Raw genomic sequence first — 11,728 nt, 5'->3', positions numbered from 1 at the left:
TCGAAACATTTCGAAAACTGAAAAACTTAGCGTTCAGAAAAGTATAATCATGCCTGAGTTCTGATACTTTTTGGGTCACGCCACGAAAACTACAGTAGGCTGGGTTACGGTAGTTTTCGTGTTGAGACCCAAAATTTAGAATCCAGGCATGATTATACTTTTCTGAAAGCTTTTAGCATGCTAATTCTGAATATCTAGTTTTCTTTGAAATCAGTTCAAATTTGACCGAGTTATGATGGTTTATAAGTGTTCGAATTTTCGAAAAATTTCGAAAATCTGTAACTTCTCTAGTTTAAGTGATATTTTTGCTGTTTTTTATTGAAAATTGCACGAAAAACACTAAAAAAGCCACAAAAAATACAGGTAGCCAATTTTAGGATTACGGTATGCGCCTTCTACTGTAATGTTTCGTGGTGGGACCCAACCTAGGCATGACTACACTTTTTTTGCAATCTCTTGACCATCTGAAATGACAAAATAATGGCCTAGAAAACCAAAAAATCGGATTTTAGGTCGCTGACCATTGGATTTCTCACAAAAAAGCTCAAGTTCATGCAATATTTCCTCCAAAAAATAGTACAAAAAAGGCAGGGCTACTTTCCTTTTCTTTTCAAAAAATGTGGATTGAGTTTCTCATAGAAAACGAGAAAACTTGAAAGAAATGGTCCCCAGGGGGGGGGGGCAAGAAACAAGAATAGTCCCCCCGAACAGATGGGTTGACATTTTGGTGTCAGGAAAAGGGGGGGGGGATTCCGGAAATTTCTTAGAGTTTGAGTTTTAAAAGAAGAGGGGGAAGAAAGTTGTTTGGGGAGAGAAGAAATGCTTAATCATATGCATATACATATGTGAAGACCACTCCTCTTTTTGGACAGCACAAAATAGTTCTCACGCTTCGGGGTGATTCATTTGACCAAAGACGGGCGAAAGATAGCGATAAGGATAGCGAAGGATAGCAAAGGATAGCGAAAGATAGCGAAAGATATCGATAAGGATAGCGAAGGATAGCAAAGGATAGCGAAAGATAGCGAAAGATATCGATAAGGATAGCGAAGGATAGCAAAGGATAGCGAAAGATAGCGAAAGATATCGATAAGGATAGCGAAAGATAGCGATAAGGATAGCGAAGGATAGCGACGGATACCGATAGTGATAGCGAAAGATATCGATAAGGATAGCGAAAGATAGCGAAGGATAGCGATAGTGATAGCGAAAGATATCGATAAGGATAGCGAAGGATAACGAAGGATAGCGAAGGATAACGAAGGATAGCGAGGGATAGCGAAAAGGATATCAAAGATACCGATAGCGATAGCGAAAGATAGCGAAGGATAGCTATAGATAGCGATAGAAAATATAGAAGGATAGCGATAGTGATAGCGAAGGATAGCGATAGTGATAGCAAAGGATAGCGAAGGATAGCAAAGGATAGCGACAAAGATAGCGAAAGATATCGATAAGGATAGCGAAGGATAGCGAAGGATAGCGAAAGGTAGCGAAGGATAGCGAAGGATAGCGAAGGATAGCGAAGGATAGCGAAGGATAGCGAAGGATAGCGATAGTGATAGCAAAGGATAGCGACAAAGATAGCGAAAGATAGCGATAATCTCTAACTCCTAAAAATAACGAATTTCTCACACCCCAACAACTTGATTTGCTATATTTGACATTTTTTTCGCAATTTTTGTCTCAGATGTGGGAAAAATGAAAAGAATAGGGGTTTGGGGAATTGGTGACGTCATCAGGAGCCTCCTAAGCAGTGCCAATATAGGTCAAAGCAGCTAAAAAAGTGAAGGCTTAGCGTTTTATGAAAAATAAAAAGAAAGAAGAAAGATAAGGAACAAAAGTGCAAGATAGAAATGATTCATCGGTTTGGAAAAAGGAAGTTTTGGTGCTCTTTGGTTGATCTACGTAACAATTTTATATTTTGCAGAGGAAAAATCGTCTGGAGAAGTTTTTGCGGGATTTCAAGTATATCGGTAGGTTGAGCAGCGCTTAAATTCAGTTAAGCAGTCTAGGAAACTTAATTAAGACATACTAGAAGTGTTGAGAAGTTTTAAAATCTCTAAGCAGAATATAAAACTGGTTGAGCAACTTCACAAACCTGTACAGATATCTGAATTAATTGAAACGAGTTTCAAATGTTAGGCATTTTTTAAAGTTAGTCTATGTGACGCCGATAGTATGGCTAAACTATGCAAAATGCTTGTAAGACTTTGGAAAAAAAGTGAAAAATGTCAGATACGACAAAAATAAAAGTAAAAGACGCGTAACTCACTTAGAACGCAATTTTATGGGCTGAAAAATATACCAAAATGTAGATCTCGGCGAGTTCTATATTCCTGACCTACTACGGCCCGGATGGTTTTTACAGTAGCGATCATAGGTGAGTACACCTGCATACTTTCATATGTATCTCAGCTGAAATAAGACCGTTTTGCATAAACTTTTTTTCAAAGATAGCTGAAACATTCAGCAATACGAAAATCAATTTTTTGAAATGGTTCCAATTCTGATTTTTTTTGATAATCGATTTTTCCTGATCGTGATTTGAAAATTAAAAAAAAACTTTTTATTTTTCTCTTGGAGTTATTGAGTTTTTAATGTCAAAATGTTGGAAAACACTCAAATAAACAAAAAATTATGTTGAATCCGCATTCTACTTTTTGAGCATCGTGCCACAGCTCCAGAAGTCAAAAGTCGCGCCCTCGGGAAAATCATCATAACTCTTCAAAAAATGCTTCAAATTAGTCGAAACATGTACCAACATGTGTGTCTTGAGTTTTTCTACAAATAAATATTAAAAAGTTACAATTTTAGAAAAATAATTTTTCAAATTTTTTTCACTCAAAGATTTTTTTGATTCCCATTTTTTCCTAATTTTCGATTGGTTCTGGCTATAAAACGAGCATACCTCTCACAAACAGGATTCAAAGTGTTTCTCCACACGTAATCAAAGACATTTCTGCATTCTTTCTTTGTTTTATAGCCAGAACCAATCGGAAATTAGGAAAAAATGGGAATCAAAAAAATCTTTGAGTGAAAAAAATTTGAAAAATTATTTTTCTAAAATTGTAACTTTTTAATATTTATTTGTAGAAAAACTCAAGACACACATGTTGGTACATGTTTCGACTAATTTGAAGCATTTTTTGAAGAGTTATGATGATTTTCCCGAGGGCGCGACTTTTGACTTCTGGAGCTGTGGCACGATGCTCAAAAAGTAGAATGCGGATTCAACATAATTTTTTGTTTATTTGAGTGTTTTCCAACATTTTGACATTAAAAACTCAATAACTCCAAGAGAAAAATAAAAAGTTTTTTTTTGAATTTTCAAATCACGATCAGGAAAAATCGATTATCAAAAAAAATCAAAATTGGAACTATTTCAAAAAACCGATTTTCGTATTGCTGAATGTTTCAGCTATCTTTGAAAAAAAAGTTTATGCAAAACGGACAGACTTCAGCTGAGATACATATGAAAGTATGCAGGTGTACTCACCTATGATCGCTACTGTATGTACTATGGAAATTTGGGTTTTTTCAGTTGAAAAGGTCCGACTTTGAGAGTGTGTCATGGTTATACTTATTGTCCCATTGAGTAGATTTCTAATGGATCATACAGATCAAAAGTAGAGCTCCATTTTTGTAGTTGACAATTTTTTTGTACGGACACTCCCTAGAGAGTTACGGTCATTTTAAGACACCTTGCACTAAAATTGGTCGATTTGAGAGAGAAATTACTTCGACGATATGTAACTTGCTTGGGAATGTCCGTCCAAAAAAGTTGTCAACTACAAAAATGGAGCTCTACTTTTGATCTGTATGATCAATTAAAAATCTACTTGATGGGACAATAAATATTACAATGACACACTCTCAAAGTTTGACGTTTTCAACTAAAAAAGGCAAAACTTGAAATACTTTTGAGCGGTACTGTATGTACTTTCGACTACGTGGAATCCATTTCAGCAGTCAAAACTTTCTTTTTTTTGTGGAAAAATTAGAATTTTTGAATGACCTAAATTTTATAAAAACCAAAAACTAACCGAAAACCACGAAAAAATTACAAATATTTGTCGTCACCCCCCCCCCCCCCCCCCCCCCGTCCCCCTAACCTCCAAAAAATGGCTTAGAACAAAAAGTGTCGCGCGAATTTCTATTTGTTTTTGACCGCTACTTGTCCCCCATGAATAGTTATAGAAAGAAAGCTAAAGAAAAGGTGAGAAAAATATTTTGAAGAATAGAAGTATAGTAGTAGTTGGTGAGAATGGGGGAGAACGGAGTAAAATATATATATAAATACCAGTAAAAACAGAGATAACGATGTGTGTGTGTGCAGTCAGTCTATAGTGTATACACAATTGAAGTTTTCCCCCTTTTTTTCGAAAAAAAATAGAAAACAGAGAGAATGAGAGACGCAGAAAGGGGGAAAAGTGAATAGTGAGTTAGCTTCACAATTCACATGAGGTGAATGTCTTTGAAAACCGATTTATATAAATTTTGATGCAATTTTTCAAAATCAGCGCAAAAAGACGCGTCGAATGAGTATAATCATGGGCGGTTTCTAAAAAAACACGAAAACTACAGTAGGACAGGTTTAAAGGCGCATACCGTAATCTTACCAATTCGAAATTGGCCACCTGTATTTTTTTTGGCTTTTTCAGTGTTTGTCGTGCAAATTCCAATAAAAAACAGCCGAAAATCACTTAAATCAGAAAAGTTACAGATTTTCGAAACATTTCGAAACGTCAAAAAATTTAGAAACCATCTTAACTCGGTCAAATTTGAACTGATTTCCAAGAAAACTAAAAATTCAGAATCAGCTTGCTAAGAGCTTTCAGAAAAGTATAATCATGCCCGGATTCTAGAAATTTTGGGTCTCACCACGAAAACTACAGTAGACCAAAGAGAACAGAGTGTAAAGGTGCATACCGTAGCAGGGGTCTGCTGGCATTTATTTTTTATGAAAATTTCATAGTTATTTGGTTATTTTGCAACTAAAAATACAAAAATTGGTCAAAAAACAACAAAGTTACAGATTTTCGAAAATTTTCGAAAAACTCGGAAATTCCTGAAATTTTGAAATGACTCTTACTCTGTCAGTTCTGCGCCAATCTCAAATAAATTTAATTTTTTGAAATCAGCGCGGTGAGACCTTTCAAATGAGTATAATCATGCCTAGTTTTGGTGAATGTTGGGTCCACAACGAAACTACAAACTACGGTATGCGCCTTTAAACTCGATTTTTCAATTTTGACGGAATGTAGGCATGATTATACTCATTTGAAAGGTCTTAACGTGCTAATTATGAAAATGTAAGTTTCATCGAATTAGGTTGAATTCCTGGAGAGTTATGATAGTAAACAGGATAACAAGGTTTTCGAAAAGTTTCGAAAATCTGTAACTCTTCGAATGTTTGACCTACAGAGATGGTTTTACGCTTAAAACAAAGGAAATTTAATGGGGTTCCAATAAAAAATAGTTAAAGTATCAAAAAATGAACTCTCTGACGTCACCGACTCGGTTTCACTTTGCATAAATTAAAAGTGGGGAGAGAGTGAGATGGGGGGTATCGAATTTAATGTTTGTGCTCTCTCTCTCTTGGTTCAAATGACCTCTCTTGGGAGTTTTATGTTATGAGATTCTGATTTTAGGTGTCTAGTCAAAGAGAGTCGTATAGTGATAGTGCAAGTGCGCTCTACTAAGAATGGAGGAAAGTGCAAGGAGGTCAACATCTGGTCTTGTGTAAGTTTTGGCGGCTTAGAATTATTCTTAAATGATAGAGCTGAATATTGCCGTAGTTTCGACATACAAATCAAGAAATTTGACTGAAAATTGAGAAAGTTATAGATTTTCGAAACTTTTCGAAAATTTCTGAAAATCGAATGAACTGTAACTTGATCAGTTTTGACTCAATCTTGACGAAAATTTTATTTTCGAAATCCACGGGACGAGAGCTTTCAGAAAAGTGTAATCATGCCTAGGTTTGGAAAATTTTTGGGTCCCACCACGAAAACTACCGTAACCTGGGTTACTGTAGTTTTCGTGGTGGGACCCAACTTTCACCGAATGTGGGCATGATTATACTTTTCTGAAAGCTCTCGTCGCGCTGATTCCAAAAAAAACAAAATTTTATGAGAATTGAGTGAAAAATGATAAAGTTACAGGAAATTGAATTTTTGAAGATTTTCGAAAAGTTTCGAAAATCTGTAACTTTCTAAATTTTTAGCCAAATTTCTCAATTTATATGTCTAAATGATGGTAATGTTAAGTTCTACCATTTAAAAATAATTTCAGATCGAAAATTTTTTATTTCGGACAAAAAAACTGAAACCGATGTTTGAACAACATGGGCGGTCCCCTCAATGTGTTCTGATGTTCTCTAATGATTGACATGAAATGGAGACAAATTGAAATTCTAGACGTTTTGTTTTTTTTTGTCCAAAAAAGAAGAAAAAGAAGTCGAAATTTACATTTTTATAGGCTGCAGAGCTCCATCTGAATAAAATCGTGGAAAATTATGGCAAAAGAAGAAAAGAATTTCATGTCGTGGGAAAATGAGAGTATTTGTAAATGTCTGGAGGGCACGTGGCGCCAGAATGGGCCATGGGGATTACGAGGAGAAGCACAAAGTGAAAAAGACAAATTTTTGAAAATTTTGCGTTTTCCAGTTTTTCAGATTTTCGATTTTTCGCAACAATCTGGAACAATTTTTCATTGAAACCCCACTAAATATCCTACATTTTAAGCCTAAAACCATCTCTGTGAGTCAAAAAATTGGAGAGTTACAGATTTTCGAAACTTTTCGAAAACCTTCTTACCTTATTACTACCATAACTCTCCAGGAATTCACCCTAACTCAATGAAATTTACATTTTTGAAATCAGCCCGTCAAAACCTTTCAAATGAGTGTAATCATGCCTATATTCTGCGAAAATTTAAAAATTGAGTTTTTGTAGTTTGTAGTTTCGTGGTGGGACCCAACTTTCACCAAAACTAGGCATGATTATACTCATTTGGAAGGTCTCGGCCGGCTGAGTCAAAAAATTTAAGTTTTTTTGATATTGACGCAAAACTGACCGAGTTAGACTCATTTCAAAATTTCAAAATTTTAATTTTTAAATTTTTTGAAAATTTTCGATAGTCTGTAACTTTGTTGTTTTTTGACCATTTTTTGTATTTTTAGTTGCAGAATAAACAAATAACTATGAAATTTTCATGAAAAAAAGCAAACCTTTACCCTTCCCTATAACTGCGGTATTCGTCTTTAAACTTGTGGTACTACTGTAGTTTTCAGTATGGGACCCAATTTTTGAGAATCCAGGCATGACTATACTTTTTTTAAAGCTATTAGCATGCTGATTCTGAATATCTAGTTTTTTTTTAAATCAGTTCAAATTTGACCGAGTTTACAGAATTTCGAAATTTTTCGAAAACCTTGTTATCTTCATTACTTCCATAACTCTCTAAAAATGCACTCAAACTCAATGAAACTTACATTTTTGAAATCAGCGCGTTAAGACCTTTCAAATGAGTATAATTATGCCTAGGTTTGAAAATTTTCGAAATTTTGGGCCAATTTGGGGGTACTGTAGTTCTCGTGGTGAGACCGAAACTGGGAATATCGGCGTTTTTTTTCATGGCTAGATCAAATTTTTTCACTCATTTGGAGTCTAAATTCACTTTTCTATTTTCAAAACCAACAAAGTTACAGATTTTCGAAACTTTTCGGTCAATTTACGGAATGCGCCTTTAAACTAGGGGAGGGGTACTGTAGTTTTCGTGGTGGGACCCTACTTTGGCATGGTTATACTTTTCTGAAAACTCATGCAATCGCTGTTTCAGACCCAAAATTGGCCGGATTACGGTAGATCTCTTGTTTTCGAACATTAAAAATTATCGAAAATTTTCGAAATTCCATAACTTTTCCAATTTTCCAGATTTTCGAAAAATTTAAAGTGTATAATGTTGCTAATTGACTCAGCTAACTGAGAAGTTAGTGGAACAATCTGTGGAAACATTTTTGAAGCTTTTTTTTTGAAAAACGTGTTTTTCTTCTAACAACTTTTGAAAAATATGAGTAAAACAGTTTCTGGGGTCAATTTTTGATGCGAAATTCGAATTCCTTGTCATTTTTCCAGGACGTTCTATAACCGACTAATTGCATGGCTCGGTGTTTGCGTACTTTTCCTAACTACAGTACCCTCCAAATCAAAATTTTGCGTTAAATCCAAAAATCCGTTCAGAATTAGTAAATTTGGTTTCTTGGTGTTTGCGTACAGTCCCAATGTTACAGTAGTCCTTTTAGAGTCCAAAAAACAAAAAATTGTTCAAAAAAGCTCCAGAACCACCAAAAATCACTGAAAAAAGAAGAACCAACACGAAAAAAAAAACGGATTGTCATCCGTTTGTCTTTTTCGTCGTCTTTCTGGTGTCAGTTTTTTTCTTCTGTGAAATGCACATGTGTCCGTCCGCCCGTCTCTATGCGTGTGTGTGTGAATATAAACATTTCGGACGGCACGACGGGGCGACATGTCGTCGTTTTCACTTTTTTATGTCTCTCCGAAAAGAAAATAGAAATATATTTTTTTGGAGGAAAAAGGGAACATGGAGACTGATGTTTTGCATTGGAATTTGAAAAAGAAGAAAAAAAATCAAAATTAATTTTTTTAATTGAGAATGGAAAAACTCTTTATAAATAAGATCCCGTTAATTTTGCTTTGAATAATTTTTTAAAATTTTTTTTTTAATTTTAAAACTTTCCAATATTGTAAATTTTCAAAACATTTCGAAAATTCCCTCTTAACTAAAAGCGGCATAACTTGACTAAATTTATCCCAAAACTCAAAATTTGTCTTTACTTCCTATTCAGCGTGTCAAGACGCTTCAAATGAGTATAATCATGTCTAGATTTGTAAAAAATCGAAAAATTTCAAAATATTGGAACCTCACCACCAAAACTACAGTAACCCTGGAGAGATTCTACTGTTTCCATTTTTTAAAGTTAGTACTAATGATTCACTACTTTTTGAACCAAAAATCATTGAAATGTCTTACAAACTGAGAAAGTTACAGATTTTCGAAACTTTTCGAAACATTTCGAAAATCCAAAAATCACTAAAACTACCGTCAGTCACGTGTCAAGATCCTTGAAACTTAAATTTTCGAATTCAGCGTGTCAAGACGCTTCGAATGAGTATAATCATGTCCATATTCTGAGCGAGTTGGGTCCCGCCACGAAAACTACCGTAACCTGGGTTACTGTAGTTTTCGTGGTGGGACCCAACCTGAAGCGAATGTGGGCATGATTATACTTTTCTGAAAGCTCTTGACGAGTGGGACTCGAAAATCATTACGAAATTCTGATTTTTTCCCATTTTATACAAATTTTAGCCATATTTAACTGAAATTTTTTTGATTTTTCTCAATTTCTCCCCTTTTTATTCATTTTTATTTTTTTTTCCAACCAGAAAACCCATTTGCCCGATGGGATAGATTACCCTTCCATTGACGTGCATTCCCTTCTACGTCTACATATTCTTAATAATTCAGAAGACGTGTCTTTCAGAATTTTAAATTTTCTCAATTGTAATGAACTCTTCCTCGTTTTATTCTTGCTCTTTTTGAGCCGCGGAGCCCCGGAGCAGCAAAAAAGAGCACACACAAAGTGCTCGGGGCGCAATTTTCTCAAGGAGAATAAAAAGAATATTTAATCAAGGGCAAAAACTTACTGAATATAAAAAATGCGGCCATTTTCGAGAACACATAGATCACATTCCTCCACTAGCGTCGGATTCATCGAATGGTAATGGAGAGTGTCGGAGACGCAGTCTTCTGGAAAAAATATGTAATTTTTACAAAAAAATTGAAAAAATCGGTTGGAAACTGAGAAAGTTATGAGATTTCGAAAATTTCTTTACTAAAAACTGCCATAACTTTTTCAGATTTATTCCAAATCCTCTAAAACTAAGATTTTCAGATTTAGTTTGCCGAGACCGTTCAAATGAGTATAATCATGACCGTATTCCCACACCTTTTGGGTCTCGCCGCAAAACTACAAACTACAAACAACGGTATGCGCCTTTAAACTCAATTCTTCAATTTTTACAGAATATGGGCATGATTATACTCATCTGAAAGGTCTCAACGTGCTGATTTCAAAAATTTAAGTTTAATCAAGTTTGAGTGAATTTCTGGAGAGTTATGGTAGTTATAAGGATAACAAGATTTTCGAAAAGTTTCGAAATTCTGTAACTTTATTGGTTTTGAAGATAGAAAAGTGGTTTTAGACTTAAACTGTGTGAAAATGTTTGTTCTAGCCATGAAAAAAAACTCCGATATTCCCAGTTTCGGTCTCACCACGAAAACTGCAGTAACCCCAAATTATAACAAAATTTTGAAATTTTTCAAACCTAGGCATGATTATACTCATTTGAAAGGTCTCAACGCGCTGATTTCAGAAATTTAAGTTTCATCAAATTTGAGTGAATTCCTGGGGAGTTATGGTAGTTATAAGGATAACAGGATTTTCGAAAAGTTTCGAAAATCTGTAACTCTTCGAATTTTTGACCTACAGAGCTGGTTATAGGCTTAAAATGTAGGAAGTATATTGAAGTTTTAGTGAAAAATGATTTCTTTAAATTTTGGTAAACAAGTTTTGGATTTCTAGGCCATGACGTGGGATTCTAGGCCACCAAGAGAAAAGCAAAAAGAGCAAAAAATGAAAAGAAGAGTAGGAGGAGACTACGAGGAGAGGAGAGTACAAAAAAGAATAATGTGAGTGTGTGTGGACGGACGGGAAGAAGTTTAATGGAATGGGCCAGGAGGCAAATGGAAAAAAAAAGACTCCTCTTGGAAATAAAGGAACCCATAATGGGTCTTTTTGTATTGTGGGTGTGGTGAAAAATAGCTCGGAGCTCTCGGAGCTTTCAAAAATGGAATGAGATTGGGGGAGGGGAAATGGGGTAATGGGATGTGTGAAGGAAATGAAATGGGGATAAGATGAATGTGAAAAATATGTTTTAAAAAATAACTAAAATAGGCGTGAAAATCGTGAAAAATAGGGTGTTTAATGGTCTCAAACAGATTTTTCAAATGGCGGAAGGCAGAAAGCAGTTTGGAGGACTAGAATCCCACGTCATGGTCTACTATTTTTCATTGAAACCAAATTAAATTTCCTACATTTTAGGCGTAAAACCATCTCTGTAAGTCAAATATTCGAAGAGTTACAGATTTTCGAAACTTTTCGAAAATCTTGTTATCCTGTTTACTGCCATAACTCTCCAGGAATTCACTGAAAATAAATAATAATTAAATTATTGAAATCAGCGTGTTGAGACCTTTCAAATGAGTATAATCATGTCAAGGTTTGAAAATTTTCGAAATTTTGGGCCAATTTGGGGGTACTGTAGTTCTCGTGGTGAGACCGAAACTGGGAATATCGGCGTTTTTTTTTCATGGCTAGAACAAATTTTTTCACTCATTTTGAGTCTAAAACCACTTTTCTATTTTCAAAACCAACAAAGTTACAGAATTTCGAAACTTTTCGAAAATCTTGTCATCCTTGTTATGACTATAACTCTCTAGGAATTCACCTAAACTCAATGAAACTTACATTTTCAAAATTAGCGCGTTGAGACCTTTCAAATGAGTATAATCATGCCTATATTCTGCAAAAATTGAAAAATTGAGTTTAAAGGCGCATACAGTAGTTTGTAGTTTGTAGTTT

This window comes from Caenorhabditis remanei, chromosome III, assembly GCF_010183535.1.
Source record: "Caenorhabditis remanei strain PX506 chromosome III, whole genome shotgun sequence".
Lineage (NCBI taxonomy): Eukaryota > Metazoa > Nematoda > Chromadorea > Rhabditida > Rhabditidae > Caenorhabditis > Caenorhabditis remanei.
Note: the sequence above shows the minus strand (reverse complement) of the source record.